Source organism: Podarcis erhardii (assembly GCF_964252035.2).
Source record: "Podarcis erhardii genome assembly, chromosome: 3".
NCBI classification, from domain to species: domain Eukaryota; kingdom Metazoa; phylum Chordata; class Lepidosauria; order Squamata; family Lacertidae; genus Podarcis; species Podarcis erhardii.
In genome coordinates, this window is record NC_138507.1 from 26025513 (window position 1) to 26052853 (window position 27341).

At 42.2% G+C, this 27341-nt stretch overlaps 1 protein-coding gene and 1 long non-coding RNA gene across 3 annotated transcripts in view; one reads left to right on the forward strand and one right to left on the reverse strand.

The window, feature by feature from the left end:
* Nucleotides 1-547: 547 nt before the first annotated feature.
* Nucleotides 548-20118, reverse strand: LOC309339448. Of its 2 annotated transcripts, XR_014155361.1 has the most exons (5): nucleotides 19252-20118; nucleotides 18883-19071; nucleotides 14618-14778; nucleotides 4482-4597; nucleotides 548-654 (listed from the first exon to the last, which is right to left on the reverse strand). It is a non-coding gene; the product is annotated as an uncharacterized lncRNA (long non-coding RNA). The 2 variants fall into 2 exon arrangements; XR_014155362.1 differs by lacking the exons at nucleotides 18883-19071; nucleotides 19252-20118 and adding an exon at nucleotides 17980-18196.
* The window catches only part of TPO (thyroid peroxidase), a 114310-nt gene continuing 92104 nt past the window's right edge, over nucleotides 5136-27341 (forward strand). The window contains exon 1 of the mRNA XM_081856919.1: nucleotides 5136-5153. The gene's annotated coding sequence lies outside the window, so the exon portion shown is untranslated. The remainder of the gene's footprint in view (nucleotides 5154-27341) is intronic.

Below are 27341 nucleotides of genomic sequence, written 5' to 3' on the forward strand. Positions count from 1 at the left end.
ATCCCATGTGATTTTATAAGAGATATATAGTTGTGTTATCAATAAAAGTTACTAGTTTTCACATTTGATTCATCATTGTTAAATCTGATGAGTTAAACATTTATTAAACTGAATCAGTTTGTTGCCTTGCACTTAAATGAATATTTTCACACTATGATGAATTGTCTTATTTTAAATCTTATTCTCAAGCATTACATATTACAAAATTAAATAGTAATATCAGGGGACCAAAATATTCCAAAAGGCTGAAACTGCACTTGTAGACTAAGGTTGTAGTTGAAACTAACATTTTCATCTACAGCCTGGTTTATAATTAACTCAAATGATTATGCTAACCGATTTGAAATTCAAGATTCACTTGAAAAAAACAGACCTGTCTTATTTCTCCACTAAAAAAAAAGCCTATTCATTTTTCAACATCAGTACTGTTTATTATTCTGAAAAGCAAGATTCTACAGTACTCTATCACTCCACATGTATATGTTGGACCTTGTCTATTTAAAATGCTGGCAGAGTGTACAGGTATCTGTTTTTCATTTAATTAAGTTTTCACTTATTTGGTTTTCCATACAATTTGAATAAATAGGTCTGTTTGCGGGGGGGACGACACTCTAGGTCATATCCCATATTTGTCATCTTGGATTATCATGTTACCTATGAAAGCAAAGACATAAGATTGCATTCAAGGTAAGTGCCATTTTAAAACTCATTCATACTATTTACATTGGTTTCTTCAAGCAATTCAACGACCTTAACTGATAGTCTAGTGCAAAGTTTCCAAACTAGTTGCACTTTGAAGCCAGCTGACACCAAGACAACACCGGCTCTACCATTAGGTAGAGTGAGACAGCCGCCTCGGGCAGCAGGTACTGGGAGGTGAGAGTCTGTGTCCCATGCAGCCTGCCTTCCTCCTCCTCCTCACCTGTTCCCCAGAGATGGTGGGAGACACTGTCAAGTTGTCAGTGTTGCAGTAAAATTTAAGAGTACATGGAATGGGCTGGGAGTGGAGGTGTCATATTCTCTTTCACCTCACACCACAAAATGTCTTGGGTGAGTCCTGCACCCTAATTATGCTGCTATTATTACTGACATTATGTTAACTCTACACAAATCCAGAGTAGAGTCCCTAAGACAGTTGCATGGTGCCTTGTACACCTCCTTCCAGCAACAACTGCAGCCAAGATGGTGCCAAATATATTGTTCTGCTTTCCTTTGTACCCCATCAGTGAGACCAAGAGGGGAGTCATGATGTCTGAGTAGCCCAGGACTTCCATACACACTGGGGAGATCATTTCACTGCTGTTAATGCAGCAGTTTGACTTCACCCTGAAGTCGCACTCCATTGTCTCTTGAGACAGGTGGATGCCAGCAACACCAATGTGAACCCTAGTACTCTCACAGTGCAACCTATTAGAAATAAGTTCAGTGGGGCTTTTTTCAGCAGGAACTCCCTGGAACTTAGTTCCGGCACCTCTCAGGTAGGTGCCATTGCCATTATAAGAGAACAAGGGAGGTGCTCATGGTGAATTCCAGCACCTCTTTTTCTAGAAAAATAGCACTGGTCCCAAGTACATCTGTATAGTATTGCAGATTTAAAGTCATATGACTATCCAGTGACGCAGCCATAGTTCAATAATAACTGAATCAGATTTAACATTTTACCAAGATTTGAAGCATGCTTCACAAAACCAATTCAACTCTAGAAAACTTTTAAAATACATCACTGCTAAGTACTGTTTCAGGATATAAGGCTCAAAACTTTCCAAAACTGATCCTAAAGGAAAACTATGTATGTAGCCAGAACCTTCTTCAACACTTTCATTGCAGCAGCTCCCATTACTAAAAAAGGCAAGAGGTTATGCAGCTTAAAAATGACTTGTTTCTGTCGGTGGGCAACTGCTGTAATTATTACATCTACAAGAAATACTTCATGTGTGAATTTTCCTCCTGCATACATATTACATACTTAACATTGATATAGCACTTTTCATGCCCATATACATTATTGAAGTGCAATGCATACATGTCCTAAACCCCAAATTAAAAAAGAGCACCTTTGAAATAGTGCATTGAAAAGTATAAGGACATAATTCCACCACTAGATGAACATGACTGGCTGTGTCAATGTGGATGGGGACAGACATTCAGATGCACTCCCAATAGAAATTAAAAGGGCCGCTCTATATCCACTTTGAAGTAATGGGGTTTTAAGCCCACGGTTTCTGATCCAGCAAGTGATAGGCACACAGAAACCTATGTGCAGATCTCTTGATGTAGTTCATGGAAAGTGACCTATGTTTTGTTGATAATAGCAGTGATCCAGTATTGAATGTTCATTTGGAAGCAAGAAATATGTTGTGCTAGAATGCAGCATAGAAACATCATAGCTTTGTTTATTACAAATAAATATAGGTGATATGATATTTTAAACAAATATTTTACTTTTATATTTATATTTTTCACAAACATACGAGTCTATTTTTAAAATATATGGAAATGCCCAAAGTAATTTTTATCTTTATATTTATTGAGTATAACATTAAAAAGGCAAAATAGTGGCAGGTTTAAGCTGGCAGGTATGATGCTTCAGTGGTTATATGGAAATATTCTGAAATATAATGGGGCAGGCAATTTAAGCAAAGGGAAGTCTGAAGATAAAACTGACTATAGGAAGTGAGTATACCACCTCTCAAGCCATGGCCTAGTTAAGCTACAGATGTGATAATTCCACATCTATAATGGGGCAATTTCTTTATTAGGCCAACTAAAATAACACAAAATGAGAAGGCAAGCTTCTAGATTTCCCCAGAACGACCATCCACACACATGCCTCAGCTGATGCAAGCAACTTAATTCTTGTCATGAGAAACTCTGTCACAGATCTCCTATTGGCATAATGGGGTCACTGGGTTGGGCTCTGGCTCCAACTAGGTCACAAGGAGGCAGGAAGAAAATCTCTGGGAAAATGGGCGGTTCCCAATCAGTTTTGCCGACTCGGCAAGTTCAAACAGGCATCAGAGTCACAAACAGTAAAGGAAAAGAAAGACGTCCACTTCCCCCCAATATATCTAATGGGAACCAATTGCCAACAGGGCATAAAAACATGTGTCAATATTAGAGGCAAGTTGCAGTCCATATTAAGGAACTAGTGACCCCATAATGCCCTCAAAAATCTACAATACTGGTGAGTACCAATCGTAGTGTACTACTGGCATCATGGGGTCTCTAGATTGGGACATATCAGAGCTCACCAATTAGGGCAGGTCCCAACCGCAACCTAAGATCTACACTTCAGGTATATGCCAATCATACTATCTTCAAAGAGCATTCATGATACGGCCGATGCTATTTTGCAGCAGAGGGGCTCCAAGATGGCCCTGCTCATTAGTGACAGCTGCAAGGATGGGATATTGAGGGACCACCACACCTAATTCACCTGTAATATTAATCAAAACACCCCTGTTCCTCGCCTATACTGCTTAACACTTACAATTGCTATAAGAGGCTTCATTCACAGTCCCAATCTGCTACAAGGGAGTTGAAGCAGTGCTCCTACAACAAGGGTACCAATGACCCATGCAGATTGCAACTTATTCCAAAACAACAGAATTGCACTGGGGAAACCTGCTTTCATACCTGGAATGCTCTCGTTGCTTAACGCTAAAGCATTACTACTGAATGTGCCTTTTACCAGGTAAGCATAATTCCTATTATTTGAAAGGCAGATCTAAACTTCTTTACACTCCACTTCCTTTCATACAACGAGTTAAGCACTAGCACAAATTTTAGGGTTTCCACATGTAACAGGTGAGTACGTAGAGTCAGGAGATTAGTGACTGTGGGTCAAACTACATAAGATGCAAAAGGTATTTTAAATGTTAAATAGAATCTGCTGGGAGCTCCAATGAGAATATGAACCGTGGTACATGGGGGTTAACTCTTTTCTTCCCCACTACAGACTCAGTTGACATCCTGCCCAGCTACTGCTATCCAAGAAAGGAAGCTCCCATTGCTGCCAGCAGGATTTGTGTGTTTAGCATCATGGATAATTTGACCCACAACCACAAATCTTCTGACTATGAGCTGAATATGTTTTTTCTTTTGCATTTTGGAGTCATTAGCATTATGTGTTGTTTGGCCATACTATAACACCTACCTGGAGCTAAAGCCTTCCTAACAAAGCAGTAACTGCTCATAGGAGCCAAGTCCTAAAATATTTGAGGCACCACCCCACCCCCACCCCAATTGATGGACACTGCCATTCAAATGGTGTGTGCGCACCGCATCATGTGGTCGATTATGCAGGACAGGGCTTATCTGGGCCCCACAATATTTTAATCAAGTTGGCACCCCTGATTGTGCTGATTTATTGCTTGGGAAGAAAGAAGCAGTGTCAGGCAGGGAGACTTCTAGCTCCCCACTGACAGACTGGCTGATCACGGCTTATCTTCATTTTTAAACTTCTTTCACTATATGCTCACCTGGGACAGGCAAACTCAATGAATTCACAGCTTGTACATGTGTTTCTTCATTTAGCAAAAAAGCCCCATCCAGTTCCTGATCTAGCATGGAAGTGCTTGTTTTTAACCTTCAAAAACTAAAACAGAGAAAAGTTCTGTGCTGCTTGGCAAGAAGAATAAAGCAAAATATGTCAAGCATTTGGCCTCTAGAATTAAATCGCCCACCCCCTATTAATATTTATGCCTACAATAATATAATAAATTTTATTTATACCCTGCCCTCCCCGGCCAGAGCCGGGCTCAGGGCGGCTAACACCAATAAAATTTCAGTAAAAACATAATAAGGAGGAAAAAAACAATTTAAAATACAGGTTAAAATGAAATTTAAAATGCAGCCTCATTTTAAAAGTCAAAACCATAAGGGGAAGGAAACATAAGGGTCAGACTGAATTCTAAGGCCAGGCATAACAGCTCTGTCTTGAAGGCCCTGCGGAAAGGTGTCAAGTCCCACAGGGCCCTAGTCTCTTGTGACAGAACGTTCCACCAGTACTGGGGCCAGTACTGAAAAGGAACTGGTCCTAGTTGAGACCAACCTAACCACCACCTAATCACAAGACTTGGGACCTCCAAAATATTGTCATTTGTGGACCTTAAGGTCCTCCGTGGGGCATACCAGGAGAGGCGGTCCCGTAGGTACGTGGGTCCTAGGCCGCATAGAGCTTTATAAAACCCTAGTGGAATAATCAAGTGCAAGTAAGGAGACAAATGGTTTTAAACTGGTTTTTCTTTTAGATCTTGCCTAAAGAATTGGGCTACGAGATCCCAGTATCTTCTTCCACATGTGGCATTTGCTTAGCAGCTTATGAAATAAACTTGTGCAGGGCAAATAGATCCTTAGTCAGATAATCTGGTTCGCGTGTGCAAGCTCTTCCTAATTCAAAAAGTAGAAGTTATATGTGCTCTGCTTACTCACATACAACTTGCTCTGGATGTCCATATCCTAATGGCCTTCAGGGTTCTTGTATTAATTTACAAGGCCCTTAACACCTTGGGTTCAGGATACCTTAAAGGACCACCTGACTCATTATAGCCCTCCTCTTTGTTGAGGGAGTCTCTGTTGGTGCACCATGGTTTGGATAAATAGCTTGCATCCGCCAGCAGCCATGCATTGAGTATTGTAGGCTGAATTATATGGAACTTCCCTCCTGTTGAGGCCACTACCCTGTTGATCTCCCAGAATCTACGGAAAGCTTGTTAAATTCAGCAAGCATTTAGACTGAATTCTGCTGTCTTCGCTTCAACTGGTTTTCATTCTTATTGCATTGAATTACTTGTACATGGCTTAGAGATGACTGCAATTAAGTGGCATAAGAATTGGCGAAACAGAACAAAAATGCTCACACATCTGCAAGGGAACTGCACAGCAACTTCTCTTCCCTTCAGGGATTCTGCCATCAGTGTTTATACAATACTTATTTTCTGTAATTTTGGCCACAGTGATCATTGTGCAACCAAGCCATCATCTGGAAAATCATGTATTTGTCCTCATCCATCAAGAAATACCCATATATATCACCCATCTGGAGACCTCCCTGTGCACAGATGCATGTGTCAGGGAATGGAAAGCCCTTCATCCGACCCAGGGGTGTGGAGTGGAAGATGCTCCTGCACCTCACCAGCACCACCAAAGAGATGATCCACATTGCCTGGACCAACAGTGCTGATTGTTTTTTGGTGAGGAAAGGCTCATTCTAGCAGTCAACTGCTATGTGTAAGCTTTTCATCTTAAAAGCCCTTTTCTACACTGTCCTACCAGTAAGGTTCAAAATGCAATGTATTTAAAAAAAATAAAATCACACAGAATATCTTTCCTATTTCTGGCTCATTTAAAATATTGATTCCCCCTCCCCCATTTGTTGTAATTGGCTATCTTTTATTGTTTCTCCGGTATCTGCAGAAAATCCTGTAACACTGTTTACTAATAAAGAACTTTTGTATATTGAAAGCAAATAAAAACGCCAATATGTTTTTGCACAAAACACCAGGATATGTTCCATCTATGCAAGTCTGCTCTTCTATTGTTAATGGATTGCGTTAACGATGCTGCCCCCTGCCTCCAGTAAATGTATTCGTTTCAGTTCTATCAACATTATGTTATTGGACAATATCTAATGTGAAATACTTAGGATTTCAACAATTACTATAAGTAATGGGCTATATATGGGCAAAAAGACTGTGACTGAATTCTAGCAAGATGGAGATACTGTGAAGAGGCTGTTCTGGATGAGAATACACTCCACTTGAAGGAGCAGGTAACATAGTATGGGGGTATTGGGAGATTCACAGTTTTCACTTGAAACTAAGTGGTGGTGATGAGTACCATCTTTCTACTTTCAGCTGGTCTGCCCAGCTACAACTGTTTATTTATAAGGGCAGTGGTCCATGCTCTGGTAACCTCTCGTTCAGATTATTGTAATGCATCGTACATGGAGTTGCCCTTGAAGACAATTCAGAAGCTTTAATTGGTGCAGAATGCAGATGCCAGAATTCTGACTGGTAAAGCAAGGAGAGATCATGGTCACCCCAGACGGCCACTATTTTGTGGGAAGTATTCAACAACATGCCAGAAATTTAGTTTTGCACAAAGGAAGTGTGCTAAAGCACTCTTGTGCAACAAAACCCAACTTTTTTTAAAAAAAGGGAGGGCTTTGTGTTAGGAAGGTGATGAGGAAATAACAATAGATGGGCAGGAAGCCTTATAACCTCCACGCAAGCAAATCAAGATAAATACTTGAGTCTCCTATAACCTCACAGCAGAGAAATCATAATGAATGCCCCTCATATAACCTCTGCAACTTTGTGCAAGTGAATAAGCAAGTTGTCTGAAGGAGCCCTAAATTCCACCAGTCTTCAAGCAGTGCGTTGGTTGCCTATTCACTTCTGAGCCCCATTCATCATGCTGGTTGCTCACCTTTGAATCCGTAAATGGTTTGGGAACATGTCTCTTATATCAGTCTACCCTGTTTTTAAGATCAGAAGGAGGGGGCTTCTTCATGTTCCACTGCTAGGGGAGGCTTATTCAGTGGTGATACAGGAAAGAGACTTCTCTGTGGCAATGTCACATTTGTGGAATGCTCTCCTCTTACAGGTGAGCATTGTTGTTGTTTAGTCGTTTAGTCATGTCTAACTCTTCATGACCCCATGGACCAGAGCACGCCAGGCACTCCTGTCTTCCACTGCCTCCTGCAGTTTGGTCAAACTCATGTTCATAGCTTCGAGAACACTGTCAAACCATCTCATCCTCTGTCATCCCCTTCTCCTTGTGCCCTCCATCTTTCCCAGCATCAGGGTCTTTTCCAGGGAGTCTTCTCTTCTCATGAGGTGGCCAAAGTATTGGAGCCTCAGCTTCACGATCTGTCCTTCCAGTGAGCACTCAGGGTTGATTTCCTTCAGAATGGATAGGTTTGATCTTCTTGCAGTCCCTGGGACTCTCAAGAGTCTCCTCCAGCACCATAATTCAAAAGCATCAATTCTCAAAAACTCCATGGACATAGACAACAGGTGAGCATTAGGTACCACAGTTGCTTTGTTGTTTTTTGGCAGCAGGAAAAGACGTTTGTTTAATCAGGCTTTATAGGATTCTAATGAGAGACTGTTTTAGCTTTTTCTCTTTAGCTGGTTTTTTTAAAAAAAATATTTTCTTGGTTTACAAAAGTACATGTCTTATCTGCTTTTTCAGGTTTTACAGTCTTTTATACAGATCAATTATATTTGTTATGAGACATTAGTGTGGAGTACAGTATGAAGTCAGGAAGAAGAGGACAGGGAGAGGAGGTGTGGTGGTGAAATTTGTGGGGGTTTTTTACAGTGGGAATTTGTGGGATTTTGTGTCAGCGTCAACTAGATAGGTTCTCTTTCTATTCGCTTGTCACATTTCCTTGGGAGTGAGAGAATTGGGGGCCCAGGGTATGATTGGTTGTCTGTGGTTGGCTGCAATGGGGTTTGTTTGCATTTGTGGAGGGTGGGGGAAAGGCTTGTTGGGTCAAGTAAGACAGATTGATTTGTAAGCTGTTGGTGGATTCTTGTTGTTGTCTTGTTGTACTGTGTATGTGATAAAGGGGAGCCATATAATAGTAATAATAATAATTTATTATTTGTACCCCGCCCATCTGGCTGGGTTTCCCCAGCCACTCTGGGCGGCTTCCATAAAAACCAAAAATACACTAAAATATCACAGATTAAAAACTTCCCTGAACAGGGCTGCCTTAAGATGTCTTCTGAATGTCAGGTAGTTATTTATCGCTTTGACATCTGATGGGAGGGCGTTCCACAGGGCAGGCGCCACTACCGAGAAGGCCCTCTGCCTGGTTCCCTGTAGCTTTGCTTCTCGCAATGAGGGAACCGCCAGAAGGCCCTCGGCGCTGGACCCCATACTGGGGTGAAGACGTTTTCTTCTATGTGTCCCCTCTTTAGCCATTTTAAATTTTGGTTGCTGATGTTTTAAGGCCAGTAATCAATCAATCAATCAATCAATCAATTGCATTGATATTCCACCTTCTTCTCCGAAGGAGCTCAAGGCTGCTTACATGGTTCTTCCCCTCCTCATTTAATCCTCACACCAACCCTGTGGTGTAGGTTAAACTGAGAGGCAGTGACTGGCCCAAGTTCAGAAAAGTGGAAATTTGAGCTCTGGTTGCCCAGGTCTTAGCCCAATATATAAAAGAAACATTATTTTATGTTTTACCTTGCCCTGGTATCGGTATTATTGAAGGGCATATGTCATATTCTGCACACACAGTCCTAAGTTAGCACAGGATCCTGCCAAATATAATTGTGCAGTTATGTATGACCATCCAGGGGCACATGCATCATTTTTACACATTGCATTATTGTTTTTCTTAGTTTCCCTTCTGGCAACTCCCTCCATCCCAAAACTAATATTAAAACTTGCCAATGTGTCAAATGTAGCTTAGAATTCAGCACTAGAACTGCCAGAAGGAGGGGTGGGAATCCAGTCCATATGAGCAATTGCTTGCATGAATTCTTACACAGCCTTCCTGAAACAAGATATTTGCCCTGATCCACAGGCCTGGTTGTAGCAGCATCCAGGGTCTAAATCAGGGGTCAGCAACCTTTTTCAGCCATGAGCCAGCCCACCATCCCTCAGACTATTTTTTAATTTTTTTGGTGGGGGAAAAGAACGAATTCCTATGCCCCACAAATAACCCAGAGATGCATTTTAAATAAAAGTACACATTCTACTCATGTAAAAACACACTGATTCCCGGACTGTCCGCGGGCTGGATTTAGAAGGCGATTGGGCCACATCCGGCCCCTGGGCCTTAGGTTGCCTACCCCTGATCTAAATCCTGAGCTGGTGCCTGGACCCACCAACTCCACCTGCTTCATTGGTGGTCACCTTCATTATATTTCTGAAAAAGGGGGAAGAGGTGAAGGATCTGGACCAAGGTAGAAAGGTTAATGTTGGAGCTGGACATCTGTTATCTGGTGCCAAGGAACTGATGAGTGCTTGATTTATCAGCTAGATGCTTAAGTGGTTTGGTGGCAATCCATACTCCATACTATCAGGAGAGCTGCTTTTCAGTCACAGCAGACAGTTGGCTATATGGGAACACAGGAAGCTTCCAACTCAGACCATTGATCTATCTAGCTTAGTATGATCTAAGTTGGTTGGCACTGACTCTCCAGGGTTTCAAGGCAGGAATCTTTCCTAGCCCTGCCTGGCAACAGCAAAGATTAAAACTGGGAGCTTCTGTGAGCAAAGCATTGGCTCTGCCACTGAGCTACAGCTGTGTAATGGTGCTGTAAATGGACTTAGTGTTTAGGGTGCAGAACAAGATTTGTAACATACACAAACATAGTCTGGCCCCGGGGATTACATTTTCATTTGATTTGGAACTGCTGGTAAAATAACACCGGTTTGCAGCTCAGCTCACAAAAGTGCAACCGCTTTCAGCAATGGATGGAGACTTTTGTGCAAGATTAGACTGGAAGATCAATTGTAGTCTTGTTGTACTGTTGTGGGGGGGCGGGGTAGTATACAGATGAATCTTATCATGATTAAATACCAGTCCAAATCCTTCTAAAGAGAAAGAAAAAGCAGGAAGGGATTTTGTTTCGGATACTAAATTATACTACAGTGGTACCTCGGGTTAAGTACTTAATTCGTTCTGGAGGTCCGTTCTTAACCTGAAACTGTTCTTAACCTGAAGCACTACTTTAGCTAATGGGCCTCCTGCTGCCGCCGCACCGCTGGAGAACGATTTCTGTTCTCATCCTGAAGAAAAAGTTCTTAACCTGAGGTACTATTTCTGGGTTAACAGAGTCTGTAACCTGAAGCGTATGTAACCTGAAGCGTATGTAACCCAAGGTACCACTGTACTGTCCTACAGCTAGCTATGCAAAATTGTAGTGGCATCCAGAATGGCTTGCCAACGTGAGATAGCAACATCCACTGTGGCACTTCTGATATATTATCTTGGAATGGCTGGATGCAGAGGGATGAAGGGAGCCAGGGGATTGGTGGTGGGATGATGATGAGTGGTCAGAGGGAGAAGATTGGGAAGAGGAGGTGTCAGAAACTGAAGAGGTAACAGGGCTTAGTGAACACGAAGAGGATGTGGCAGAGAGCAGTCCAGAACCAGAGGCATAAGAGGAGGCTGGAGAGAAGGGAGACAAAGAGGCAGAGGTGAGGGAAGCTGCTGAAGAAGCCAGGGGGTCTCCCCCTCCTGCTGAGACAAGCTTCATTCAGAAGATCTGCTGTTTTGATTTTAAATTGTATTTTTATTGCTTCTTTTATTTCTTATATTGTACTTTATTTTATTGCAATACAATACAATACATACAATAGAAGAGATAGAAGAAGCAATAAAAATACAATTAAAAGCCACACAGCATCTAGCACAGTGTATTACCATGGGTACAATAGGCAGAAAAATCATTAAGTGGTTCCCCAAGCCCTCAGCAATTTTCAAGTGTTCCTTGGAGGACACAGTCTAAGAACCACTGAGTTAGGTAGGTATGTTTTTCAGAGAAGTGCAGAAGCCAGCAGACAACTGTATCTGATCCAAAGTTCAGAAAAGGCGAAGCAAGGTCATTTCAGCGTGAAATTTACAAAATTTAAATCCCTCTCTCGCTTGAGTCATCACTGGTAAGTAAAGCTATGAACAAGACAGTTCTTTTAGGCCAGGCCAGTGAGAACATTAACCCTTTTGTTCTTTTAAAAGCCCAAAACATTGCAGATGAATGCACCAGCTGCTCACTCAGACCCACAGGGAAGTAGAGATAAGAAAGTGCTCTTTAAAAGTGAAAAGCACCGTTAGATAAACAAAGTTCTGCGTGGCTCCCTTGATTTTGTCTATCGGATTACAAAACTGAGAAACAGCCTGAACCTGTGACAATTATAATCTATGGTGCGTTGACTCTTGCAATTTATGACAGATGGAGGGTGGCAATGGTCACACAGTGTGTCAGTGATTGGTCTGCTGTAAAACATATTTTATTATCCCATAGATTTCCTTTAGTGTGAAGAAAGTGGATGAGTAAAGAGAGCAAGAGAGAGTACAACACTCCAGGGAAGTATGGCTTGATTGGGGAGGTTGGGTGATGAGTCTCTAAAATTTACAGTCTAAATGGAAGGGCAATTGCATTAGATTGGGTGTTTATATCATCTCTCTGTTGCTTTTTTTAAAAGGCTACTTATTTTCCATGACTCAGTCAATACTATTAAATGAAAGAAAGCAGAACATTCTCATATACCTAGTTAGCATAAAAGGGTATGACAGTAATGTTGCTATAAGAAAGAAAGATTGCCCATTCCAAAGGAACTCTAAAAATAAAATGGACCAACAGAATATTGATTAGTGTGTCATTGGGTGCCCTTTTTATTTTGTCATTTAGCCTAGTGAAGAAGACAGAGAGGGAGGGGGAAAGAGTGCCACTGGCCTACTTTCAAATAATCTACTATGAAGTGCTGAAAATTATTTATTAGAGTTTTTTAAGAAGAATTCACGTGGACTGCCTTTTCCTTTATAACTCAGGGGATAACTTAACTTTTTCTACTTAAATCCCGAAATAAATGACATAATAAAGCATTTCAGTGCCCTTTGTTCAAAGGAGATTCCAAACTTTCTCACACCTCTTTAATGAACATTATAACAAATCCAAAGACAAAATTCAAATACTTCCACAATCTGCATCCATGCACACTCCCAATCCCATTTTATCAGCATCTCAGTTCATCAAGAGTCACGTGCAGATGAAAGCAGGCACCTGTACATGCACACCCTGCTTGGGTCCAAAAGTGCACGCACAGACATGGTTCCTGTGTTCAGTTACCCCATCCAACACTTCATGTATGACTCTCATCGCTATATCAGGAACCAAAATCACATGTGGCCTCCAAGCTGGTTTCAGATTTTCAAGACACATTTCTCCTCTAACATGATTGAGCCATGTTAGTCAATGACTCAGTCGGACACGAGTGATTCAAATATCTCGTGCAATTGAAAGACACCCAGTATACTATGTAACAAGGTGCTAATAAACTGGTAGGAATGGAATATAAAAGACCAAAATACAGTTTGGGAAGCACATTCGCAAGAAGTTCGTAATGGCTGTGGAGGATAAGTGTTTGACATTGAGAATGGTTTCAGATATCATCAAAGAAAAGTCAATGAAACCATTTCATCTCGGTACCAAATCAGCCACTAAATCAGAGGTGAGTTCCTGCAGATGCTATTGAACAATTCCCATCATCCCTGGCCATTTGCCATGTTGATTGGGACTGATTGGAGTTGAGTCCAATAACCTCTAGAGGGCCACAAGGTTCCCCAGTCAGGCACCAGTTCTTCACTGTGTTCATATTGATGTTTGAATTGAAAACCTATGATGTCCCATTACAGCAACTGGCAACATAATTTCCTACCCCATGTTAAGTCATTGTGCAAGGGATTCACCATTGTGCTATTATGATTATTCCATCAGTGCAAGCATTTTGGCTTCTCAGACGGAATGACTGTCCCTCTCCTCCCTCTGTGTGCTGTTCTGAGGGTTCTCCCAGTTCCCAGAGCCCATTTGATGGGGGCATAGGGGGGAGGACAAGGGGAAAGCTCCATTGCTAGCGGGATTTGTTGTGCTGAATTGTTGAACTGAATCCAAGCCTCTATATATTTGTGTTTGGTTTCTTTATTTTCATACACACCTAAATTCTTTACAAAAGTGATTTAACTTTGCCTACCCAACAGTACTTTGGGCTGGGGGGCAGGCAGCAGCCCGATCATGCTGTGTAACAAACACATTTTGAAACTCAGTGTACAGTGGTACCTCGGGTTAAGTACTTAATTCGTTCTGGAGGTCCATTCTTAACCTGAAACTGTTCTTAACCTGAAGCACCACTTTAGCTAATGGGGCCTCCTGCTGCTGCTGCACCGCCGGAGCACGATTTCTGTTCTCATCCTGAAGCAAAGTACTTAACCTGAGGTACTATTTCTGGGTTAGCGGAGTCTGTAACCTGAAGCATATGTAACCTGAAGCGTATGTAACCCGAGGTACCACTGTATTACAAAGACAGTTTGCAATGCAGCATGGCAGAACTAAAGCCTGCAATCCTATACCCATTTACCTGGGAGTAAGTCTCACTGAAATCAATGGGCATTACTTCCAGGTAGGTATGTCTAGGATTCCACTTACTAGAAGATCTCTGGGTTTTGGGATAAGACCAATTAATGTGTGTTTGAAAGTCACGCAATCATGCACACACGCACGGTGCCAACCTGAAAACGTCACACAATGCATCATTAAAAGGGCGGAACCGGGCTGAAATGGGAGCAGGACCCAAAATGGAACCCCCCCACATGAAATGGCCAGCAACTGTACTGTAATACTGACCATGTGGTAGCCATATGTAGCTGTACTACATGTAGATATTAGATGTGCAATTCAGACAAGTACATATAGGGTAAGGTAAAGGTAAAGGAACCCATGACCATATAGGGTACTTGATATGTATTATATATGCCTGGCAGTGTCCTTGGTTTCTTTATTTAAGGCACATATGCTTCAGTAAATAATCCTCCCACATAAATTCAGAGCAGGTAAAAAAACAGGTAAATTTCTTAAAGGGCAAATTCACTTACTTGGCTGCATGGTTGAGCACACTAGGAAGATGAGCTGAACAGGAGGTAGATGTGATTAGCAAATCTCCTGGAGTGGAAAAGGTAAGGTGATTCACTGCATGGCCTCATCTACTGCCATAATTAAAGAAAACAAGGTGCTGCCTCGTTGAAGTGCAGAAACCCTGGGAAAAAGAAGACACCGCAAACTGAACAGAATATAACTTTTTGAAAGAAAGTGCATCGCTCATGCATTTTCTAAGGAAATTGATTTTTCAACTTCTTCAGTTAAACTCTGAATTCATGAATAAGGTATAACAGACCACCTGCAGAGAGAATCATAAATGGAAAAAGGAACAGATAAGCTGGCCATTGGGCTCCAAATCTCTGAAATGGGGACAGAGATTGAAAGGTGAGTTCTGAGGTGAAAGCTAAGCAACAGCAGATCTCGAGCTTGTTTGCTCAGAGCAATCTACAACCTTTTCAGAATCCAACACAGGGTCCCTTTAATGGTGTGGGAGGCTGTGAAACAGCAGCTTCTACACTTGGCCCAAAAGTGATGTTGTTAGAAGACCCTGGCCACACGGGAGGATAACACACTGCACAACCTTCGTAATGTCAGCATTGCCTACACTTCTGGAGGTTTCACGCTATCCTTGGCTGATCTGCAGCCCATGTCCCTCACACTGCCTGGGCCATTTGGCATTAGTTGAGAAGCATGGGAAGAGATCTACTGAGCAGTTTCCAGGCCACCAAGACAATGTGAGATGGGGCCAAGAATTATACAAGATTAAAATGACTGAGGTTGGCAGACTTCAGCATGTGTGACCACTATGTTTAATACATGGAGGCCATGGAGAATGGTATCTGTATACTTATTACTAAAACACACACACACACACACACACACATGGCTTCACAGTTCTTTATCACACTGCTGACATAGCAATGCCAAAACTATTAACATCCATGGGAAGAAGAGGCAGTTGGATATGCGGACACCAGCATTATGTATCAGGGCAGGTGTGGGCAGCATAGCCTGATTTCATGTGATCATCAGTTTAATTTCATGTGGTTGGCAAGGAGGGATAAAAAATGAGAAAGGGGGTACCTTCACCCACTTTGGCTGCATTCTGCCCAGCATCAGCATATAGCGCTCAACAGATCACCCCCCCCCCAAAAAAAATGCAGCTCACAGGTTCCTCACCCTATGTTAACTACAGTGGTACCTCAGGTTAAGTACTTAATTCGTTCCGGAGGTCCGTTCTTAACCTGAAACTGTTCTTAACCTGAAGCACCACTTTAGCTAATGGGGCCTCCTGCTGCCACCGCACAATTTCTGTTCTCATCCTGAAGCAAAGTTCTTAACCCGAGGTACTTTTTCTGGGTTAGCGGAGTCTGTAACCTGAAGCGTATGTAACCTGAAGCGTATGCAACCCAAGGTACCACTGTATAAGTCATTCCGGCGTTCTCCTGCCTTATAACTCACAACAGGTAGGCAAGCCCTTATATTTGTCTTTTAACATCTATGTTCTAACCTTCATCATATTAGAATTCATGGTTCCACACAAGCAGAAAAGAACAGCACAAAAAAATAAAAGCAAAAGCAGCCGGCAAAGCTATGAGACTACATATGCACTCCTTGGGTTTGTCACTAGTTGACAATGTTGTGGGTCTCTCAACTTATCCTTCTTGAATCAGGGCAGGGAATAGACCTCTAATCTACAACAGCCTCACCCAATCTGATAGTAATTGTAGTCCAAAACGTCTGGAAGGAGTCTAAGAAAGCAAGTCTAGAGCCCTCATTCTCTTCCTGTGAGCCACTGTTTCAGTCTCTCCTTCCCTCTCTTTCTCATTCTCTCTGACTCACCCATCCAAACTAGTGATTCACTAAAGGCCCAGCTCAATCTTCCTGAGCCATAAACAAAAGTTATTCTCTCAAACTGATGCTTAGTAACTCAAAGGGTAAAGAGGGCAGGTCTATTGAAGAGAGAGGATTTGTATTTGGCCATGCACTCCCCCCCCCCTCTTTTTTTTAAAAACAGCTATCAAGGCTGTTTTCACCAGGTTGGCCCTGGTTGATCAAACAGACCAACAATGCCCTGGCTTCTCAGCAGCTTGTGGTTTTGAAAATATGACACATGTTTTGACTGTGATGATGGCAATTATGGAAGATCATGGAATTAACCATGCCGAATACTAGCAGTGCAGAAAGGAATCTATCCTTTGGGATGTTCATACATTACATCCAACGAGTATACAATATGTGCATACAAATAGTACCCATGTACACTACAGTCCATATGTTACGTACAATCTGTATCCATGTACACTATAGTTCAGTTGTACAAGTGAACAAATGTACAATCTTTCACACAAACAATTCTGCATGTGTAGAGACAGCTTATACCTATGCTCAGTGTAGTGTGTGAACAACCCTCTTGTTTCCCCTTAGTTATGCCTATCCTTTCTACAGTAGTTGTCATAATTAGGAGAGTCAGTGTTGTGTAGAGCAGTGTTTCCCAACCTTGGGCCTCCAGCTGTTTTTGGACTACAACTCCCATCATCCCTAGCTAGCAAGACCAGTGGTCAGGGATGATGGGAATTGTAGTTCAAAAACAGCTGGAGGCCCAAGGTTGGGAAACACTGGTGTAGAGTATTGGACTAAGACCTGGGAGACCAGGGTTCAAGTCCCCACTTGGCCATGAAGCTCACTGGGTGACCTTGGGCCAGTCACTGCCTCTCAGTCTAACCTACCTCACAGGGTTGTTGTGGAGATTAAATGAGGCAGGCGAGAACCATGTACGCTACCTCAAGCTCCTTGGAGCAAAAAGTGGGACGTCAATGCACTAAACAAATAAAATAACCAGAAATACAGTAACCATTTCTGTTCATCATGCTAGCTGGGGAAGTACTCATTTGCCTTCTGGCAAGCAACCAGATTTCCTTCCAGCCTTGGAGCTACAGAAGTGGGTGGGAATTGGTCCTGGGAGTCAGTTCATCAAGCTATCCCCAGTCCCAATATTGGAAATAAGGCTGGGGGGGGGGATTGGCACCTGCTTTAATAAGACAATCAGAGTGGCTTGGTAGCACAGGGCCAAACTGTTAAGCCCAGTGCTATTTTTCTAGAAAAAGAAGTGCCGGAACTCACCATGAACACCTCCCTCGTTCTCTTAGAATGGCAATGGCGCCCACCTGAAAGGTGCCAGAACTGAGTTCCGGCAAGTTCTGGCTGAAAAAAGTCCTAGTTAAGGCCACCCTTTCTTGCTCTCACAACCTATCATTTTAAATAATAATAATAATAAACCCAAAGTTTGATTTATACATTATTGACCTAACATGAGGAAAAGAAGAAATGTTCAATAAAACATCATAATAAAATGCACCACAAGCTTCTAAGCTATTTTATTCAAGTGCCTCATGAGAAGAAGCGGCTGGGCGGTAAACATGGTTGTCTGGAGTTAATTCAAGCAGGTGCCTCCTTCAGCCTGTAAATATAAACTTAATTAAAGGACTAAACGATTCAGAAAGAGTATGGGTGGGCGGCTTTCAACAAAACGCAAGCTGGAAAAGCAACTTTGTGGGGGAAATGAGAAAGAGGGAATTGAGTGTTTGTCTCAAGCAAAAAAAAAGGGGGGGGGAGGAGGGGAAGAATGTTTGAGGCCTGGTGAATGGCATAAAAAGCACACCGAACAGATGAAAGGCTTTGAAAGCTAGGAAGTATATCCATAGCTACCGGCACATTTTAATTCAAGCTGAAATAGGCGGTGGAAAAAAGCAGGTGGTAGAAGCCTTCGTTTTAAATAGGATGTGGATTTCTATTATACATGCCTTGTGGCCTAAACCAGCGTTGCTCCAAAGCAACCACCAATGTAGTAATTGTTCTGCCGTAGATTCTTCTTTCTAAACACTGTTTTCTTTAATATGCAGCTGAATGCCAAGTCACACTGGGCATAAATTATGGAGAGGGGCAGAAAAGCATATTCATAGAATTAAATCAAATTTAACCCATAATCAGAGCACTTTTTTAAAATGCCAGGGGGTACTTTTTCAAAATTGTTAAAGCACCCTAGAATACGGCATGAAAGCCAGGGGCTTAAAGCTGCGCAAATGGGCAGCGTGTCAAACGATTTAACTTTTTTGCTTGTTTAGGAGGATCAGGGATGACGGAAATTATTCTAGTTCAGTCTTTAAAAAAAGGTTAAATATACTTGTAGCTTGAGGGAAAAAATGAAATATCATTTATATGTTCTTGGTCTGTGTCTCTGAAGTGATAAGGTCATTCATACCATTGGGTTGCAATACAACTACGGTGATCGTGTGTCCTGCTCCAGAGGTAGATTTCTGTTTGAAGGACTGTCCTCTATTATTTGAAAGGCCGTCTGATCCAAGCCCAGTTTCAAGATAAAGAAGCATCATGCAGAAGAGCAGAGGAGGCCTTGAAGCTGCCCATCAACAGTTGGCAATACCCGGGTTATCTGAAAACAAAACAAAGCCACAGTCATATTTAATTAATATTTCAAAAATCTCTAAGTGGCTTTGAAAGGAACTTTGCCTCAAAACAGACCTCACAGAAATTAAGGGACTTAAATTAGTCGTGGCTATTCATTTCAATGGGTTTCTTCTGAGTAAATGTTAGCTGGCTATACAATCCTTACAAATATATTGTTTTTTGGTGGGTATGTGGGTGCCATGGGCCCCTAAATTCCTGGGTTCTCTTGGTTGTTCTCTGCCCTCAGAACCTGGGTGGGGAAGAGGGCATTCTCTATGGTAGCACCCTAAATTGTAGAACTCCCTCCCAAAATGCATCTGGCACCTTCATTATACAGCAAATGTTGACGATGCACCTCTTTACCCTGGCTTTTGGCACTTGAGGTGTACAGTTTTAGGACCCACCTTATTTCTATTATTGTTTTTAAGCTGTTTATAATATTGTGTTTCAATGTTGTCACCTGCTCTGGGACCTTAAGGTGAAGGATAGGTAATTAACAGTAGCAGTCTTCATGGACTCAAATCCATTTCACAGGATTTAATTTAAATACGTACCTGCCAAGTGAAAGCTTAGTTGACAGGCAAGCCGTTAGGTTATAATTACTATAATTAGAATTTACTATATCTAAATTAGCATTTTTCTGTGTCCCATTTTACCTGTCTTTTGGAAGATGATGGATAGGTGACCAAAGAAGTCTACAACCTGCACACGAAGTTGTGGGAAGGGAAACAGACGGAGAATGCAGTATGCTCATCATTAGTATTACCATCTTTTGAGACTAAAAGGTGCAACGAGGTGTTAAGAAATATCGTGTTGATGGTAAAATAAAGCCACTACCCCAGGAATCCCCAACCTTCGGCCCTCCAGATGTTTTGGACTACAATTCCCATCAACCCTGACCACTGGTCCTGTTAGCTAGGGATCATGGGAGTTGTAGGCCAAAACATCTGGAGGGCCGCAGGTTGGGGATGCCTGCACTACCCTCTCACTCACTCCCAAACTGCCCTTTTGACGTCAGATTCTTTCCCCTCACCCTCACATCTTGGAACACAGAAAGCTGTCTTATACTGAGCCAGACCACTGGACTATCTATATCAGTATTCTCTAAATGGACTGGTAGCAGCTCTCCAGGATTTCAGACACTGGTCTCTCCCAGTCCTGTTGGGAGATGCCTGGGATTGACCCTAAGGCCTTCTGCATGCAAAGGAGATTATCTACAGCTGTGGTTCCCAACATGGGGCACACGCCCCACAAGGGGGCAATTTGATTTTTAGGGGGGGGGGATTCGAGAATGAGTTATTAAAAGTGAATGGCCTTTTAGGCTTCCTCCACGTGAAGAGGAGTTCAGTTTTTGAATAATAAGAATTATACGTCACAGGCAGAGAGGGTATCAGGGTTTTAGAGATGCTAAAGTAGGGCATGGCCAAAAAAAGGTTGGGAACCACTGATCTACAGCCTCTAAGAACCTAAACATTGGAAATCTGTTATCAGTACTGTCTGGGACTCAGCAGGCCCGATGCATTTCATTAAGCAAGTCTCCACTCCACAAATCGTGTCCTCCCTAAAAGAGGGCATGTGTTGCAGTGAGACCTGGAGACTGACCTCCTGTCTTGTGGGTGGGTAAATTGGACAGCCACAACACCCGATTGGTAGGTCCCTCGATGTTGGGTTTAATCTGGCCAATGGGGCACAGTCCAAACGGATTGAGGGACCTATATATACCTATGCACGTGGCCCAGAGCTTCCTCTTTCGGCTCGTGCATTCAAAACACCCGCCCACCTCTCCCTATTTTTACGGCATTTTGCGATTGACCTTGCTATGCCGTCGTGTGTCGTCTGTTGTTGGGACAGGCACGGGAGGAATTTTCTCCACTTGGCTGATTGGCTGTTGCCATTTGGGTTTCGCCTGCTGTGTAACCTTGTAAGGTTACAGATAGGCTCTGGTTCATGTGATAGGGATGAGAGAACGCTCTCGCCATCCCTATGTGAATGGTATTCCAATAAAGGAATCCAGGGACTCAACTGGTTTGGTCAACCCCTGAGAGGGGGTTGTTCCCATGCCTGAGTCCAGGGGGGCATTTGGGTGGTAGAGTTAGCCCGCTCCCGGCTTTCCGCTTATCCAGGTGTTCACCCTTGGCTGACCTATGGTGGTGCCCTGGGTCAGCGCTGCCTGCAAGGGTGCAGGGAGCTAGTCGAACCAGAGCCTATGCAACCACTCACTTTTCTGTAATCAATAAAGTTGTGGCCTAAATTCTGCCAAAAAAACAAAACTAAAATTTGAGTCAAATGTGTCTTTATTTAGGGGGGAGGTCTCTGGGTCTGAACACACAAATAGGTGAAACACATAACCATTTATTCCATTGCTGAAGCACTCGAATTTCCCTGCATAGCACACCTAGAAGTTTTTGCACTTTCTCAACTGACCCTACATAAATCACTCCCACCCTCGTTGTAGATAGATATAGATTAGATATAGATATATAGATACACAAACACACAGTGCTATTTTTCTAGAAAAAGAGGTGCTGGAACTCACCATGAACACCTCCCTTGTTCTCTTATGATGGCAATGGCGCCCACCTGAACTTAATTCTGGTGAGTTCCAGTTGAAAAAAAGCTGTGTGTATGTGAACTGGTATTTCTTTCTTGCTGGGCCTTTCTATCTAAATCTACCTATTTCTATCTAAATCTTTCTTTTCTTTTCTTTCAGCTGACTAATTCAAAACCAGTAACCTGAAAAAAGTTTTGGGGGCAGTGGGGGAGGGAGCTTTACACCAACGGAGGTTTAACTCAGACTTCTAAGTAATGGCTTTGTTTCTTTTCGAGTTGGAATAACATGAAACATTCAGGTTTGATATGACTCCTAGGTTTTTAAATATATAAACTGCCCTCACAGAATTTACAAGGGCCTTGTTTACAACTTGCCTCCCTATGGTCTGGCCAGACCAGGGCTCACCTCACGTTGTCTACCAAATAACACCACAACAAACCCCAAAATGGGAAGTGTGAGGGGATTCAAAACAATGAGGAACCACAAATATAAATCATCTGCTTGAAAAAAATGTCCTCAGATTTCTGAAGTTAGCTTGGACTGTGATAGGAAACATTTACAAACCACCTTCCTTGTTTAATTATTTTATTATTCTAGTCAAAACATCTACCACTTGTTTACTGCCCTCTAGAATAGGTTCTTATCATGTTCTTTGTACTTTTTTGTTACTAGTTTTGTTCTGTGTGGTAAATCATTTTCATATTTTTTTTTTAAATAAAAACAACATGTCAGACAAACTACCACCACTTATTCACAGTGGGAGACTAGAAGCAGCAAGGATTTCAAACCCAGCAGAGCATTAAAGCAATAATCCTGGATTTTGGAGATGTTCATGACGTCAATTATCCAAACTATTTTGTTTACTCTATCCGAAAGGCCACTCTAGCAGTTAGTGTTCCAAAGACTGCCAGTGATGTACTGTCCTAAGCATGAGAATACTGTTACGTTTCCACTTTGCTTCCAAACACCTCAGTAAGTGTGCTCAAGTCGTATTGTCCAAAGCATACTTTACTGTGTGCTAGACGAGACCAATAACGCAGGTGTACATTCCATTGATTTAAACAGAGTTTTCCTCCAAGTCATGGCACTTCGGACTGCGGCCTCATCTTTTATAGATCCCTTGCAGCCTTATATAGTAAATCTGACAGAACAAGATTGCAGAAAGGTTAACGACAGGGTTACTTGGCTTTCCTCTGAAGAAGCAATCCAGCATCTTTATTCAGTTATAGTACTACAAAGCCTTTCGACTGAAAGAGGATTATGCACAAATGTTCACTTTCACCTGGCTTTTGTACGACTCCCTATCCCCTGGAACCTTGAACAGACAGTACAGAAACCTCCGAGGAAAGGAGATTATCAGGGATCAGCCTACATATTATGTCTAACATCTACGGCAACTGCTGAATCCCTGCCTAATATTGTAATGGGGTGTGATTGGATTTAAAGCTTAATTCTCAAACTGCGGGTCTGCCTCAAAGCAAGAGACTTAGGAAAACCTGGATATGAATTCAGGTTTATGAACTTCTACACTTTATATTGGATATGAACTTCTACACTTTATATTGACTGACCTCTTTAAGATGCCAGTCTCTCATTAAATACCAAAACACAGCTCCTGTTTTAAAATGTACTCGCGTTGAAGGATGAATAGGTTTCATGGTTTTGTTTGTTTCTGTTTTGCACACTGAGGGCATCTTTGCAGCAGCAGCAGCAAAGCTCCCTGCACCACAAAGCAAATACCATCTACCCAAGGCTAAATGGGATGCACACATACCAGCATTGTCACAGAGACCACTGCAGGAGCTAATTCCATGTGGCCCTGTCCATGATGTGGGAAGGAGCTGCTGGACAAGGGAACAGGTAGGTAGCTGTGTTGGTCTGCCGTAGTCAAAACAAAACAAAACAAAATTCCTTCCAGTAGCACCTTAAAGGTAAAGGTAAAGGTACCCCTGCCCGTACGGGCCAGTCTTGCCAGACTCTAGGGTTGTGCGCTCATCTCATTTAAGAGGCCGGGGGCCAGCGCTGTCCGGAGACACTTCTGGGTCACGTGGCCAGCGTGACAAAGCTGCTCTGGCGAGCCATCACCAGCGCAGCACACGGAAATGCCGTTTACCTTCCCGCTATAAAGCGGTACCTATTTATCTACTTGCACTTAAGAGTGCTTTCAAACTGCTAAGTGGGCAGGAGCTGGGACCGAAAGACGGGAGCTCACCCCGCCGTGGGGATTCGAGCCACCGACCATACGATCGGCAAGTCCTAGGCACTGAGGTTTTACCCACAGCGTCACCCATGCACCAACTAAGTTTGTCATTGGTATGAGCTTTCGTGTGCATGCAACAGTACCACTCTATTCTGCCTTGGTCAGACCACACCTGGAATACTGTGTCCAATTCTGGGCACCACAATTTAAGAAAGATGTTAGCAAGCAGGAACATGTGCAGAGGAAGGCAACCAAGATGATCAAGGGTCTGGAAACCAAGCCTTACATGGGAGGGAGCCATGGTTGCTAAATCCACTCAGAAGCCATTTAGGTTGTATAAGTCTCTATATATTTTTAAAATAGCCATAAATAAAAAGTGGCACAAGAATGCTCTACATGAATGGGACAGATGGGCCCCTTTTTGTTTTTTTAAGTCTTTAGGCAATGTGGTATTGATTTACATACAAGGCTTCTCCTCCCCACAAACTTTCCACTGAAGAAAAGCTGCAAGAGTTTGTGCTTTGTGAATCAATGCCTTTCAATTAAAGCAAAAAGGGCAGAAGAAAAGTGGTGTTGTTAAAAAGAAAAACAAAGGGCTCCAAACTAAACTGAGTCATTAGCAGAGCAAAAGAAATTACTTAACCTACATAAGGGAAATCTCAATTCTTAAGAAACTCCATGGCTTTGGGTTTTTGTTTTTTTAAAAGCAATTATATGTTGAGAAGTTTCAGGTTCTTTCAGTCTGCCACGCTTCTAATGCAAACCAAGCGGGGGAAACGCAGCTATAAATCAGATAATTTGCAAAATGCGATTTCTCATCCAGCCATAGGTCTGCAAGAAAAACAACTCCACAGCCACACAAAATAACAGAGAGAGTAGGGAGGAAAAGTAAAATCTAAGTAGTAAAGACAGTTTTCACCAATGCTTAACAGCTTCTAAATGTCGGAGATAGAGACAAAAGCTAGCAGAGCTCCAGCTGGGGTTGTAAGATATGACCACCTCCCCTTAGCTACTGGGGGGGGGGATGATTTGGCTAAAATGGCAATGATCAGGTGGTGGTGGCTTTTTTTTTTTTTTTTTACAAGCTCTCATTCCTTTCCTCCCATATATTCAAACATCTTCTAACCTTGAATTTCCTAACGCTAACCCTGGCATTTAACTTATAATGATAGTATCTACATACGAAAGACAGCTGATAGTATTCTGTCACATCCTGCAGGTTATGGCTGGAGTCACCAGGGATAGAGGAGTTGTTGTAGCTGCTGCCCAGTGGTGTTATCCACATGTTGACTTTCTCCCAAATAAATGAGTGGCTTGACATTCAGTGCTGCAGGGGAAAGCAGAGCTCTATGCTTGGGAGCAGCACTGCAGTGAGAACAAAACTAGCCTTCCACAGTTTATAGAAGCCCAGTTTCTACATACCACTAAGCCAAACTGTAGCACCCTGCTTGTGGTTAACGCTTAGCTGGAATGAAATATTCAACGCAGCAATAGAGAAATTAAAATAGTAATTTATTTGTCAGACAAATAAATAAGAGGCTCAGTGGTACGTGGTTACCAAGCTCTGGCCTGGCCTCCTGCCATTCTGGCCAGCACTTATATTCCCTTAATCCAGCCCCCTTTGCTCCTCCTGTGGCTGCCTCTGTCCAATCAGCCTGGTTGAAATTCCTATTGGCTGTTTGCTAGAGCCAATCACAAAAGATACACCCACAAAAGATACACCCACTTCCTTGCCCTTATAAGGGAGACAAAGAGCTATATATAAATGACAAATAAGTAATAATATATCTTACATGGAATCTTAATTACCAGCTCACCTCTTGCCCTTCTTGCCCTATTGCCTCCTAAAACAGATGGTTTAATCTTACATTTTATGTTCAACAGATGTCAAGGATCTTGAGTTTCACATCAACATTGAAAGATTTCCTTCATTTAATGTTTCTAAACAAAATGCCTGACAACTATATATCAAGACTGCCCGGATGGCGTCTTCTGTCTGGCAAGGGGGGGGCTGGTGGCTGACTTAATTTCAGGATAAATACAACTCTTACAACCATATGAAATAAGAATCTAGCATTCCTTAAATCCTTTGCATAATTACATTTAAGCCAATATATTTAAGCTAATATATTTCATACATTTATCATAGGTAGCCTCTTAAAAGAATAAAGCTTTTCAAAGTAAAAAGGAAGGAACTCAATAAAACACAACTTTTAAAAGAAGCCTCTTCAGTTTGCACCTCCCCCTTTCCCCCTCCTCTCCAGCCTCAAAATAAAATAGGAAGAAGCTGCTTCTTCTGCCAAGCCAGTTGCCTTTCCAACATTTAACACATTTTAACCTTTTTTAACTCTCTTAGTTTAAGAAACAGCTTTAGAAAAAGACTTCCCCCAAAAATGCTCTCTTTCTTTCTAGCTAAATGTTTTTCCTTCCATTTGCTCCTGGCCTTTCAACCTTAGAAAGAAGATCTGGCTCATTTTACTGGGAGGCACATTAGTATTATCTTTCCCCATTCCTAATTGTGTTTTCTCAGCCTTGGGGCAGCATATGTAATTCTCCCTTTTTTATGACTTTGAGAATTGTTTTTCTACTATAAATCAATGGGGCCCTTCTTGTCTTAGGAGGAAAAACATCTTGCCAAGGTTCTTTTAGGCAGCTGGTCTTTTGCCTGGCATGAAACATTTGAAAATCCTTTTTTTTAAGCTCATTTTTAAATACAAGCCTTGATTGAAATATATAGAAGCTTTGATAAAAATGCAGGCTTATGATTAGATGCCTCATTCCCCCCTTTCAAGCTCAAGGACCTTCATCCCAAGTGTCCTTGATAGCTTGACCTTCATCATATTCCTGAGGTAAAGCTCTGTATAGGGCCATGATATGAGGTAGAGTTTCATTTGAAACCATCTTGCTAATTGTACTTCTAAAACATGAAATGATACATGGCATCATACATAAAACCAATACTACTACTGTCAAGAAAAACAAGCAAGACAATAGTATCCCTTTGAGTCCTGTGACATTAGGTAACCAATTGGTGAGCCATCCCATATCCCATCCTTCCCATGTTTGTACTGGGACATGTGCTATATTCTCCATCTTTGTGGCCAACACACGGATTGCCTCACCATTATCAGAAATGTTAAAGCAACAGGCATTCCCTGTCAAGTTCAAGACTCCACATAGGCCTCCCTGCCTGGCAAGTACATAATCCATTCCCATTTTCAGCTGCAAAATGGCGGCTCTACTTTCATCCAACTGTTGTGCAATAAGTCTCAAACTCTGGGCCGTTGCATTGGTTACAAGTTCCACTACTGCTTGCAATCGAATTATTCTGTTTAGATTATAAATAGGATCCCGTGCCCCTTGTATGAGCTCACCAGGATTCCAGGAGGCAGGATCATAATAGGCTATAATGCGCTCTGGTGGCCAATCATCAGTACCGCTCCAACTTTGGGTACTTCCTCCTGCTATATGAGAAATATCAGCATTCCTTCGTGTTCGCCTGGCC